This window comes from Labrus mixtus, chromosome 2 (genome assembly GCF_963584025.1).
Source record: "Labrus mixtus chromosome 2, fLabMix1.1, whole genome shotgun sequence".
Classification (NCBI taxonomy): domain Eukaryota; kingdom Metazoa; phylum Chordata; class Actinopteri; order Labriformes; family Labridae; genus Labrus; species Labrus mixtus.
This window is the reverse complement of record NC_083613.1, coordinates 32,421,196-32,435,037: the sequence shown is the minus strand read 5'-3', so window position 1 is coordinate 32,435,037 and position 13,842 is coordinate 32,421,196. Positions and strand designations below refer to the sequence as shown.

Sequence of the window (13,842 nt, the reverse complement as noted above, 5' to 3'; positions counted from 1 at the left end):
ATCCCATATGGGTCGGGCCCAAATAGTCATAAAAGTCACACTTCTAAATGCTTTGTTTATTAATTGATTGATTATCTATCTTATTGTTTTAGGCTCTGTAACTTTAGCAGATCGACTTGTCTATTGATTGGAATCTGCACACTTTATGCACCTCTGCACTTTTACCCATGTACCATGCATTTACACGGTTTCATGTTGTCTGAGTTTTATTAAGAATATGTGACTCTTTCTGCAACCAGGGGTACAAATAAAGTCACCTGAACCTGAACCTGAAGTCGTCGTTAATTAAACGAGAGACCATAAAAACCCCAACTAGACACAAATAGAAAAATCCATAATTCTGAATTAGCACTTGAAAGAGCACTGTCCGAACTGCAAAGACGTTGGCAACGTGTATGTGCAACAGTGGACATTCTTGGTCATTAAAAACAAGAAGATTGCGTGGGGCTGGTAGCCGAGCCGAGTATGTACTTTCCCGCATGTCATACCCCACTCTCTCTCTCTCTCTCTCTCCCTGATTTCTGACTCTATCCACTGTCCTCTCTCTAAAATAAACCTTAAAAATACCATAACAAGAAATTGCCCAATATTGAGTGCTTAGGTGTTGTATTCTTGTTGCCATGGTATCCAAACAGGTACGGATATTGTCTGTTCTTTACAGGAAACACAACAAAGTTTCAAATGTGGATATGTGACAACCTGAACCTCAGTGTGAAAGAATCAACATAAATCTAAAATCCTAAATCAAAGATGGATCCAAAACAAACCTGATGTTCACTTCATGGAACTCACACGCTAACCTCTTAGATGATAATTACAAGAAATCAAAACTTCCAAACATACGATCGTAACAGTTCATTTCCAGTTGTTTTCAAGTTAAAGAGTAACAGGTGTGAAGTAGAGATAATATCCCACAAACTTACCCTGCGCTGTTCAGGCATGGAGTAAACAGGTCGGATACGTCCACACGCTGCGCTCTCTGTACTGAAACTAACTGTGTGACACACGCAGAGAGAGAGAGTGAGAGAGAGAGAGGGAGGCAGAGAGAGAGAGAGAGAGAGAGAGAGAGAGAGAGTCACAGCTGAGAACAGCAACTATCTGCTGAGTGTATTTCCTCTTGTGACGACGTGTGTGCACAAATAAGCTGCACCTTCCAGTGTTATTTAACAGTTACAAGGAGTAACCACTAATGCTGTGTGTGTGTGTGTGTGTGTGTGTGTGTGTGTGTGCATGCAGAAAGTGTATAGAAAACGGGGTGAGAGTGTACAGTATGTGTGTTAAAGAGTCATAACATGCTTGAATAATGCTCAGTTTGGCTGTTTGTGTTCGTTTCCATTGTTTCCCACACACACACACACACACACACACACACACACACACACACACACACACACACACACACACACCCACACACCCACACACACACACACACACACACACACACACACACAGCGCAGTGTCCACAGGGTGTGTGTGTGTGTCCAATGAAAAGAATGTGTGATGTGATTTAGCCCTGATCCCTCTGAGAAATGCAGTACTTTGAAAAATGTTGCCTTAACAGCGCTGCCTCAGCAGCTGAACACTGCCGGTTTGACCACAGGCTTCCGTTTGCCTGTTTATTCACTAATTTCTCTCTCTCTCACTTTCGTTCTCTGTCTCTGTTCTTTTCTCTCGCACTCTGTCTCTATCTACACTCATAAAATTAAACATAAGGGTCCAGATCCCCCAAGGGTTCAATGGAGTATAACTGTTCTAGTCCCTGGGGGAGTTAAAGGTGCGAGTATCCTGTAGTCTCTTCTCCCCTTGGTGGGTTTGTGTGTTCATCTGGAGCGGGGCATGGATCACACAGGTCTGCAGCTCACCTGCAATAAGACCACCATCACTTGCTACAAGAAATAAGCCCAACTCAGTCTTCCACTTGTCATCAGATCCCCGTTTACCCAGCCTCCTTTTTGAAAGTTTTTGATAATCCGGCCCTTTCCTGACTCCAGATTTTGGTGCCATCTGCCCTTCATAATTCAACACCCAACTCCAAGACCCCGACCACCTCCCTAACCGAGCCAGCCTCTAACCCTGAAGACTCTGGGAACTCTGACACCGCTACCCCTCTCACCCCCCTCGGACCTTCTCGCTTTAGACCGGCCAGTAACCCCTTACACTGTCAACCTCGTACAACAAACACTGTTTCCACTGATTGTGGGTAAATCAGCATTTAAAAAAAAACCACACATCACACAATAAAATTTAAGGGCTCAAGGCCAGAGAGGTTCAAGTCCCCATTACATATAAGAACTAAAAGGACCTGGGGGTTCAAGGGCCCATAAAGTAAGAGTTTCAAGTCCTAGGGTTTTCTAGGTCCTGTAAAATGTGAGGGCTCAAGGACCTAAACATAAGTGTTCAGGGACCAGGAGGTTCAAGGTAAGGCCTGAAGGACCCATAAAATATTAGGACTCAAGGCCCTACGGTGGCTGTGGTTCAGCGGTAGAGTCGGTCTCTCAACAGGAAGGTCGAGGGTTCGATCCCCAGCTCCTGCAGCCACATGTCCGATGTGTCTTTGGGCAAGACACTTAACCCCAGGTTGACCTGCTGCTTCATTGACAGCGAATGAATGTGTATGAATGGGATTAGTCACTTTACTCAGCATCCTCTACCATCAGTGTGTGAATGTGTAGGTGTGACCTGTGGAGCTATACGAGCTCAGATCCATTAACTATCTAGGGGTCCAAGGCTGCCTTGAATACAAGGGGGGTTTCTTGGGGGTTCAAGGCTTCAAGAATATGAAGTCTTATTTTTACTAAATTATGTTTTTAATGCTCTGATCTTAAACGGTGTGAAGCACGTTGAATTGCTCTTTGTATGAATGGCGCTCTCTAAACACAGAGAAGACTGCTGCTAAATAAATATGAACTAAAATGAAAATACAGAAGTTATTTTGTGTGAATGACGAACTGCGTGCAAGAAAAAGGAATCATATGCACGCCACACATGCACAAACAGAAACCATCAGGGCAGTGTAGGTGCAAACACACACACCACACTTCCTCTGTCAGAATGAGTGGGCAGATGACGCACACTATATTTAGACACACATGCAGACAGACAGGCTGAAACAGAGCGCAGAGAAAGAGAGAGAGAGAGAGAGAGAGAGAGGGTAGGAAGGGCAAGAGTCTGAAAAGCACATAAATAGATGCACCACATCATCATTCACAAACTTTCCAAATAAGAAGCTCTGAAAAAGCTCAGTCTGCAGAAAGTCTGCAGACGTGGTCAGATAGCAGCATCCAGTTGTTATTGTGGCTACAGCACGCCTCGATACCAGAAAGATATTCAATGTGTGATACCCATACACAACCTTATGATAATGACTTGGAGTGCGGTTAACAAACAAAGATCGCAGAGTGTTTGAAAGCTATGACTCACAGATTGTTTCTTTCTATCTGAGTTTGCAACATGTAAACTTCTTAAAGGTGCACTAACTCTAACATGTGTCCCTAGTCTGTCTTCAAACCCCCCAATGATGAGAAAAGTCCATCCTCTCTGTCTTTTGCCTGCTCCACTTTTCAGAAAATGTGTGCTCAAACAGGCCGTTTGGAGATTTTCCCTTCATGACATCACAAAGGACAGTAGCCCCTCCCCCCAGGTGGGTGACACTCCCACAGCTAGGTGTCTGTTCTGTCCTCTGAGTCTGCCTTCTCGCCGTAAACAATAGGACATGGAGCGAGAAAGCACCAAGTACACCCGAGCCCTTCCAGAGAGGGGGCGTGGTCAGACACAGCTCATTTACATTTAAAGGTACAGACACAGAAACAGCCTGTTCTGAGTAGGGCTGAAATAGAGGGGTTTATAGACATGATCAAATACAGGATCAGAGTGGATTTAGAACAAGAAACTTCACACACATGTTTTGAGGAGCTCTGAGACTTATTTAAACTGATTGAAGAGGGGGAGAATATGCCCCCGCTTAATAAAAAATAAACCCAAAAAGCTTATTTTTCAGAACAAAATTGGCACTGATCAATCAGAGGATAGCAGATATCTGCATCTGGCTGTTTCAAAGTAGTGTGAAAGCATGATCATAATAACCAGCCTGACCAACAATGGGTAAAATAAAAGCATGCTGAGAAAGAAAGATGGCTTGTCTTCATGTAATAGTTTCAGTAGATGGCTGTTCAACATGTGGCTTTTTTCCGCTGGAGGTTTCTGCATCTGGAAGGCCATTTTTTTCCTTACCACTGTCACTTCGCTAAATTTTGCTCAAGTGCTGTGGTCATGGTGATTCATGTTTGGTCGTTGTAAATAACATAACAAAGAGTACGGTCTAGACCTGCTCTTTTTGTAATGTGTCTTGAGATGACTTGCTCATATCCCAGTAATGATGAAATTGCAATAAACTGCTCAGTAGTGCAAAGCTTATATCAAACTAAATATCCAAATCTAAGACATACATTCTCTCAAGAACACAAGTTTTTCTTTTTTTTTGTGTTTAGAAAACTAACTTTTGATCATAAGTGGTTATTACAAAAAAAGTAGCGACCGACCGATATGGAATTTTTGGGGCCGATACCGATATTTAGGAGCAAAAATTCAGATACCAACATATTAGCCGATATCTTTCTTTAATCTTTTGTTACATTTATTGTGTTGATCCCTCAAATACAGTTATCAAACACTTTATAATGAAGACAAGTCATTTACTCTTGCATCACCGCTCAACGCTCTGGAGAGTGAAATCCATACAGCGCCCTCTGCTGGTGAAAGAGAACTGCTAGTGTAACACAATGAAACTCCAATTAAAGTCCATTTGACTGGTGAATAAATCTAGTCATATCTGTGCATATCTTGCCATAAAATTAGTCAATATGATAGTCACTGGATACGCTGATATCGGTATTATCGGCTGGTCGATTAATCGGTCGGGCTCAACAAAAAGGGGATTGTAGAAAATGAATGGAGCTGATGTGTGTAAGGATATGAAATACTGCAGAAACACAAAAGTGCATTCAACGCTGCAGATGCACAAAGAACCAAAGATGCAAAAACTGTCACTATCAACACAATGTGTTGTCATGGTGTTGCAAACGCTGCAGTTTGTTATCTTAAATATGTGACCAACACTCCAAATGTCATAAATCAGAGTGATCTTAACATTCCTAGCGTGTTTTTCATTATTGCCAGGAATTCCTTGATCAGCACACATTGTTTCTTTAGCCGTTCCAGTAACAAGTGTCTCATGACTCAAGAAATGTTCTAATAGAGCTCAAGCTGAAAGGCTATAAAAAGTGCCAAGCCCCCGTATGCTAGTAAGGCGTTTAAACTTCCTCCATGACTGTTACCTGATCCAAGTTTTGACTACCAACACTTTCTAACTACACCTCCGCTATGCATGCAGGCAGCCACCGCCGTGTGTCGCGGCGAGCAGCTGAAGTTTTCAAACAATGCTGCAAAACAGAAAACAGGATCACTCGTTTCCGTTCAGGCGCACTGCAGACGTCTCAGGCCACAGGAAGGACCTGACGGCGATGTGTGGAAGTGCGTTCACAAGAGCAAGAGAGAGAGGAGGTGGTGCCGAGGTGTTGCAGTGGAGGGGTGGGTTTGTTTGAGTGTACGTGTGTACGTGTGTGTGTGTGTGTGTGTGTGTGTGTGTGTGTGTGTGTGTGTGTGTGTGTGTGTGTGTGTGTGAGTGTGTGTGTGTCGGTTGACTTGAATGGAAATCCCCAGCGCAGGATAGCATGGGGTCTATTTGTACAGATGGGCCTCAGTGTCTCTTACTTCCAACCAGAAGCTAAGAGCGCCGCCATTGTTCTCGATGCTGTTTGCTTACAGCGAGAAAAACCTGAACTCAAGTTGAAGTAGAGCACTTTCTCTCCCTTGTACGGGACTGTGAATATGTGGAGAGAAGACAGAAGCTTAATGAATGAATGTGTCTTTCCATGGAGCATTAAGAGTTTACCTTTGAGCTTTAAAACATTCAAAAAGTTTTAATGATCCTAGTAAAAATTAAATGATGTTGATATCGGTTTTGATACCACAACAACAAAGAAAGTCCTACACACCAAATGTCTTGTTTTAACTTACAGAAAATGCATGCAAACTCCTGCACACAATGTCTAAATTGCACAAACACAATTTATTTCTGCAGTTTAGACTGAGCTCTATTTCTTTACGTTGCAGCAGCATTGTGTAAACATGTGACAGAAATCTGATTTATTTTTTAAAGCTTTGAAACCTACGATGTTATCGATCATGAAACTAACTGAGAATGTGTTGTTTTAAAACCTGTGGTATCAACAGGATGGAAGTATTTCAGATTTTGACGAGGCACAGATGGTCTAACGGTTAGGCCGCGCCCCATGTACGGAGGCAAAACCCTCCAAGCGGGCTGAACAGTTTCAAATCCCACCTGTGGCTCCTCTCCTGCACATCATTCCCCCACTCTCTCTATCTCCACAATGTACTGCTGTCCTATCACAAAAAATTAAGGCAAAAAGCCAAAAGATACATGCTCATAAAATATTGACAGCCTTAATATTAAACTGAATTCTGAAAAGAGAAATAGTTAAAACCAGGGGTGGGAATCACACAGTCACCATACAATAAGATAAGCTTTAGGAGTTTTCTCCTCCTGTGATGATTGCTTCATATTGCAGGACAGTCATATGACAGTACATATCAATGTATGATAAGCTGCAGAATACAAAATGCCTCTGAGAAGGTGCATCATGTAATCCTGTTTACTTCTTTCTCAGCCAATTAACATCAACTCACTTTACCATAAATCATGCTACAATATAAGCACCACCGCAGGAGTCATGAAGTACTGCTGCAGGTCAAATTGGCATGGACATCTACTTAGAGCGACATATTTTAAACTGAAATAACAATATTTGAGGCCAGCCTTTTGGTAGTTGGATTACACAAGTCAGGACGACGATATTTTAGCATTTAGATCATTTGTCCAACCCCAATTCAAAACTTGTTTAAAACCCCTATTTCCATTTTTCTTTGGAAATACTGTTTGTTTGTCACTACTTTATGTTTTTTTTCTTGTTTTTTCAGTCGCTATAAAGCACTTTGAATTGCATTTCATTTGTATGAAATGTGCTTTATAAAAAAAGCTTGATTGAGTGCTCAAACACACGTGCAATCGTTTTCAAAATGTTGCAAAGAAACCTTAAAACAGTCAACGGTTAATTCAGTGAGAGCAGCAGGGGGATATCAATCACAGTGATTTCCTGTATCAACATGCAGGACAATATGAGGAAGTCCTATAGGGCCAGTGGACTGTGTGTGTGTGTGTGTGTGTGTGTGTGTGTGTGTGTGTGTGTGTGTGTGTGTGTGTGTGTGTGTGTGTAAACCTGCCTCCTAAGTGCCTCAAAACCAGTACAAACTCTTAAAAACCTGCAACAAACACACAGATATAAATCTGTTAAAAAATAAGACAAAGCTGACAGGGCTGGTGTCGAGGGTCTGATGGGACGGGGTGAAGATTTACGCTGTCAGGCATGGCGTGCTAAATCCATCAGGGAAGAGGAAGACAGATAGGAAGAGGTAGCGATAAAAAGGGGTTTCCCAAGAAGGTGTGTGTGTGTGTGTGTCTGTGTGTTTTATGGTCCCTTCTGTGGGGTCTGATGGTGAGAACCGGGTCATTAGGTCCATTAGGGGTCAGTTGAGGATGTGCCAGTGGGTTTGAATGTGAAAATAAAAGCCTCAGATTCAGAGTTTTGAACAAACACTATTCAGATGCACGAGTCGATGCTCACTCAGGTCACCATGTGGTGGACTCTGAAGCTTCAGTGTTTATCCAGCTCTGCATGGGTCTGTAAACCTTTCTGTGTTCTAACCTCTCTCCATTTTTCAAAAACATCTCCAATATTGATCCTAGTTTGAGCACGTTTCTGCTCGTGGAGCTTATTAGAAACATGCAGAGGCTTTTTAGGTCGGGTACAATCATTTCTATCTGAACCACTTCTCTTGCCCGCTTCCATCGCTGCAACACCTGTTGGTTTGACCTGATAACTGCTCTCATATCTGGCAAACCGAGGGGCATCCAAAACGGCCGTGTGGGGGTCAGCCTTTAAAACCGCCTACCTTCTCTGGTCCAAACAAATCCAGAGCATTCAGGACCAGAATCTGAAGTTAGAAGGAGGACATACTGGCTGTTGCATATTTGTCAGAAAAGCCAGCACTTCAACATAGCATGTTTCCTTAATGTCTGATCAGACGGTCACTTCATCATTTAATTCAGTAGATATGTTACATACTCTAAATGCCTGCAGCTTGTCACATGCTGATGGTTAGATTTGTTTTCTCACTATATGTATCATGCTGATTGTTTTTATAGATAATCTAATTGATATAAAAGAGGGACATGGTTCAGTTTTAATCAACTTACTGTCAGTCAGTGTTCAAAGAACTGTTCTCTTATTTCTACATCTTTCCCCCCTTTTGTTCTCGTCTGCTTGAGAAACTCTTCAAAGTCCTCCTCACAGTTTTTCACCTCAGGAGCTCTCTCAAGGGCTTTGTGAATAACTTTCATCTTTAGCAGGATCTAGTCTTAATTCCTAGAAAATGTCCTGATTCTAAGAATTTAGAATCTAGTTTCGTCACTAGGAGAAACTCTCTGTAGAAGAAAGTGTTATGAATACAGTCCCTGAATTTGTGTTTTTAAACCTTCGTCGCGCATTGAAATATCAGAGATTTATTGGTTTAAACACGTCTGATTGAAAGTATTGATGTATTTTTACAACCTTTTCAGGCACAAACTTACAAATTCTCTGTTGTGTTTCACATGAAAATGCCTTGTGGTTTGCAAGACTGTTCTTTAAAAAGACAACATGGGCTGTACATGAACACAATGAATTGTCAAGTGCATGATCCTTTGAATCTTAAAGAGGACATATTATCCACCTTCTCCACCTTTTCAAACAGTCCCCCTGTGGTCTAAATGAAACATCTGTGCTGTGGTCAAAATATAACATGAATCAAGCACCAGAGGAGGTTTGTGACCCTGTATAAACCAGCTCTCTCAGAACGCTCCGTTTTGGTGTGTGTGTCTCTTTAAATGCAATGAGCCCCCCCCCCCCGAGTTTCCCCAGTAGATATCACTCCTCTGTAGAGAGAATAAAAATGGCGGACCTGCTCAAAAGTTTTGTTCTAGGCTGGAGGTGGAGTCCATGGGTGGAGATACCAGGGGAGGGGAGGTTTTTTTTTAACCAGAATCCCACTGTGACATCACAAGGAGAGCACATTTGAAACGGAGCATTTTTCTCTGTGTTGTAAGACTTATGCAGACCACAAACAAAGGACTGGATGGGTTTATTTCACATTTTGTGGGTCAGTAGACTCTCAATATATGTTCAGAAACACTGTAGAAGTGGATATTTTATCATATGTCCCCTTTAAACAAACTGTCGCTCACTCCTTACTTCGATTTCAGCGGGCTTACACTTATTTTAAGGCACTGTGGTAAGCATAATAAGGAGATCACAGGAGGTTAAATGAGGTCACTGGCTCTAAAATGATCTTACTGCTACAAGCACAGGATGTACAAAGTGCGTCACAAACAAAAGTTTATAGACACAAATAGATCCACTGACACACGAAATCAGTGGCATAAAATATCCCCGTGAAGCTTTCCAGGGAGCCCACAGGCACACCCGTTTTGATTTCTTCTCCCTCTCGCAGGACAAAACAGGAGGCCGTGCCACAAACTGAAGGCAGTCTGCGGCTGTCTGCATTCTAGGAGCTGCCGCGTGGCCAATTACGAGAGAGTTGTAATAACTCCAGGCAAGGTTGTCATTAAAATGTGGGGACGAGTTTAACTGGAAAATTCAACAATTACATGGGTTGACGAGAGCCCCACACTGAAGGACAACATGTGCATGAAATAAAAGATGTAGCCTAGAGATGCTGAAACAAAGCTCACTAGTGATGATTAAAATAAGTGATTAATCTGCAGAATATTATTACTCATCCTTAAGTCAACAAACCGTCTGGAGGTAGTGAAGTTAGCATCCTAAAGTTTGTTTTCTAAAGATCTTAAATGTACTTCTAACAACAGCAAGGGCGTCAACGTCTCAGAGCTGAAACAGGAAATGTGTGCCTTAAAAATTACTTTGAGGATTACCTTGTTCTAAGAAAAGTTTCAGATTCCTTTTCTTGAAAACCGAATGCTTTTTATGATTTGTAAACTAAGGTTGTAACCAAGTGGAAACCTCAAATGTTCAAAAGTGAAGCCAATGCAGATGTGCAAAAACCTGCAGTTCCTTGAGTGTCCATTAGAGGGTGACTGCAGAAGCACAGGAAGTCACATACACAACCATTCAAAAAAGCCTGTTTTTACAGCAGAGATTAACATGTTTACAGCCTGGTTAAAAAAAACCCACATAGATGTGATTAGTTATTGTCCTCATGGGCACACACTTTACACACTTGGTAGAATAATAATATTAAAATTCAAACATATCGATTCCCGTTTCAATACCACAACAACAAAAATACAAGTCCTGAGCAACAATTGGTAACTTCTTGTTTCTAATTACCAAAAAATGCTAAACAACTCAAGATTTATTAAGGCTGTCAAAATGTTCAATACTTCAATATAAAGTAGTGCCAAACTTTTTTTTAACATTTTTAACTCTAAGCTGCTGCATGTGAAAGAGAGAGAGCAGCAGGGTTCTAATCAAATCCACATCCACAGGTTGGCATGTTCTGATGTTTCTCAAGGCCTTTCTCATAAAGATAAAAAAAGTTACATTAGTGTTTCTTGAAAACAGTCGGAGTGCAGAGAAAGTGAGAGCAGAGGAGACACAATTACACAAAGAAGTTGCCAATGTTCAACAGCCAGACCTACTGACTGATGGTCGCTGCGCTGACGACACTACGCTGTGTCATGATGTCAATCCTTCAGTATGAACTCTTTGTTTTCAGACGTCATGTTGACTGAGTAATAGCTTTAGTTATTTAGGTCATCTGACAGAGTTAAGATAATCAAAGCCTCAGATGGGTCACACAAGACAAATGTGTCATCACAGCCTAGAGTCATGTTAGAGTCTGTGTGACCATGCTTATGTACAAACTAGGCATGCAACAATTCTCAATAAAATATTGAACCGTTCGGTACGGCATCCACGGTTCAATACTGACTTGTGAATTGCGGTTTTAACGGTTTGGCGTTTAACTAGTTTCCGCGCGTTGTATTTCTCTCTAAATTGGCTCTGTCTGTGTGTCTATGTGCGCCTATGAGTCAGCGCGCAGGGATGAGGAAACAACAACATTACTTTTAGCATGGCGAGCAGTGAGGAGCAGCCAGGCCCGGAGTGGCTAATCGGGAGAACCGGGACAATTCCTGGTGGGCCGGGCTGCCTGAAGGGCCGCCAGGGCCGGTACAGTGACAGTCTATAGATCACACAGGCTGCAGTCATTGCTCAAGTAGCGTTACACTACAGACCAGTTTCTGATAGTGTGGAGCGAGCGTGTGCGCCTGGAAAATATGTAGAGCGCAGTGTTTCCCACTCGTCCAGGTATATTAACGGCCGCAAAGCCCCTGTTTTCGAAAGCCTCTCTCCCTCATTATGTCAAAATCATGCATTAAAAGATAACTGTGGGTCTGCGAACGTGAGAGGGAGAGAGAGCTATACGGGTGAGCGAGAGTCGGGGATCATGCCATTACACATATAAGTGGACGGACAAGAAACAAAAAGTGAAATTGATCATCTGCTCTACAGTTTACATGTTAACCAGTGAAGTATGTGAACTACATGGCAGGCTGCTGTCTGTTAACTAACTGATGTCTTTCAACATCAACTGAGTGCTCCTCTGCGTCTGCGCATCACCCTCACTGCTCTTATTAAAAACTCTAAACTGATCATAAACCACGTCTGAACCTTCAGTGTGAGGTTTGATGTCTTTTGAAATGTTCTTAAATCGCTTGAGCTGCTGTTAATACTCAAAATATTTACAATACTGAACATTACAAGAATAAGAGAGGAGCAATAATCGTAACTAAAAGAGAAATATGACAGTATGCCACCAATGCACTTTTTTGTTGACATTCATTGAGCTAATTGTAGTTTACTTCATGTTCAAATCTAATCTGACCTTTGCAATAGGCTGAAAGGAGAGCACCTGAATTTGTTTTGCTTCACAGTAAAAAAAATAGTTTTAAAATGAAAAAAAGTAGCTCTCTTTCTTAATCCATTGATGTTCTGTAAAATTTGCCTAAAACACTTAACACTGGAAACATTTTAACGGCCCGGCCCATCAGAACCGAACCGAACCGTGAACCGTGACCAAAAAACCGAGGTACGTATTGAACCGTGGGCTGACTGTATTGTTGCATCCCTAGTACAAACTGTAGTCATTAGTCAACACTCCGGGGAGAGAAGGACTACAAAAGGGGTTATTGAACTTCCCCCTGTAGCAGTAAGAACTACTTCAAAGTCTTAGCTGAGATTCTGCTCAGATTTAGGCTTGCATGGGGCGTCGGTAGAGGCTAGTTCATGCACCCCATGTACAGAGACTGAAGGCCTCCAAGAGCGCGGACCAGGTTCTTCAGTCCAAACTCAGAAATAATAATAATAATAACTTTATTTATATAGCACCTTTTAAAAACACAGGTTTACAAAGTGCTTTGACAAACAGCAAAAATAAGAACAAAGCAAACTAAACCAAACACAGAAGAACATAAACAACAGCAAGAACATAACAAATGCAAAATACTAAAAAATAATTAAATACAATTCAACAGAAAAGAACCCAAAGTGCACGATACCCAACAGACATGTATAACCCGACCATCACAAGAACCATTATAAGAACCCAGGCAACACAAGAACCCAACAACACGAGCTGAGACCAAGAGGACCAAAGATTTAAAAAGATGTAAGAAACTAAAAGAGCTGAAAAAAAAAAAAAAAGATAACAGCAATAAGAAGGTGAGAGCAGAAAAAGAAATAGAAACAAGTGGTTAAAGGATAAAAAAAAATATATATTTTTTTTTTTCACCACTGAAATTGGCACCAATTCATCTGAAGGTATATATCTTCAACTGCCTGCATCACAACGCATGGTGTGAAAGCCAAACCTTTATACCCATGCAGGCCTCCATCCAATTGGTCAAATATACGCAAGTAGGGGTACAACCTGCGAGATCCCCCCCTTCCAACCAAAGTCAGCAAAGGTCCGATTATCTGACGGTTCCAAAGATGATCTTGCCAGATTCTCCTGTAGTGTGATGTATGTTAAGAGTGATTTTTAAGCTCCCTGATCTGCTCGGAAGACGATCTGGGCTGCCCCGATTTGAAATTTTGAAATTCGAAAACAATCAGAAATGCTGTTGTGTGGGGAGAACACGAGGATGACCGAACTCTGACTGTGCATTGTCACATGGAATGTAACAATAGCCGATCAGGAAGCAAGCTGACTGAACCAGGAAGCACAACAACATGAGTTTTTACACAACATGTCCCGTAAATAAAACCACAATCCAACTGACAAGGAAAGGAGTTGAACGATGTTGCAACCGTAATGGATGTACCAGCTAACAGCTAGCCACATTTAGCTTAATTGACCATCATGTTTGTTTACTCTTAAGTGGCATTTGATAGCGCGTCAGTCCACTCTCTTGCATCTGATGGTTCAAGCACTGGCATCACTTTGAACCTATAGGATTCTTCTCCAACATTAAGATGCCTTCAGGATACGGCCACACACATTCGTCCAACTTTGCTTGGCTTTTTATGGAGGACTGAAAGGCGTTTGTTTTTTTTTAAAGGTCACAGTCTCATGATGTTATCTCACATGGATGGAAGCGGCACCACAAGTCACGGCCGTGTCCATCCA

At 41.9% G+C, this 13,842-nt stretch overlaps 1 protein-coding gene across 2 annotated transcripts in view; it reads right to left on the bottom strand.

Annotated features, from left to right (window-relative positions):
* LOC132992838 (phosphoinositide 3-kinase regulatory subunit 6-like) overlaps positions 1 to 13,842 on the bottom strand; it is a 108,200-nt gene that overhangs the window by 19,616 nt on the left and 74,742 nt on the right. Inside the window, exon 1 of one of the 2 annotated variants that reach the window (XM_061062368.1) lies at positions 924 to 1,059. The exons of the other annotated variant lie outside the window; for it this stretch is intronic. The gene's annotated coding sequence lies outside the window, so the exon portion shown is untranslated. Of the gene's footprint in view, positions 1 to 923; positions 1,060 to 13,842 lie in introns of those variants that run through there. 2 annotated transcript variants of the gene reach the window in all.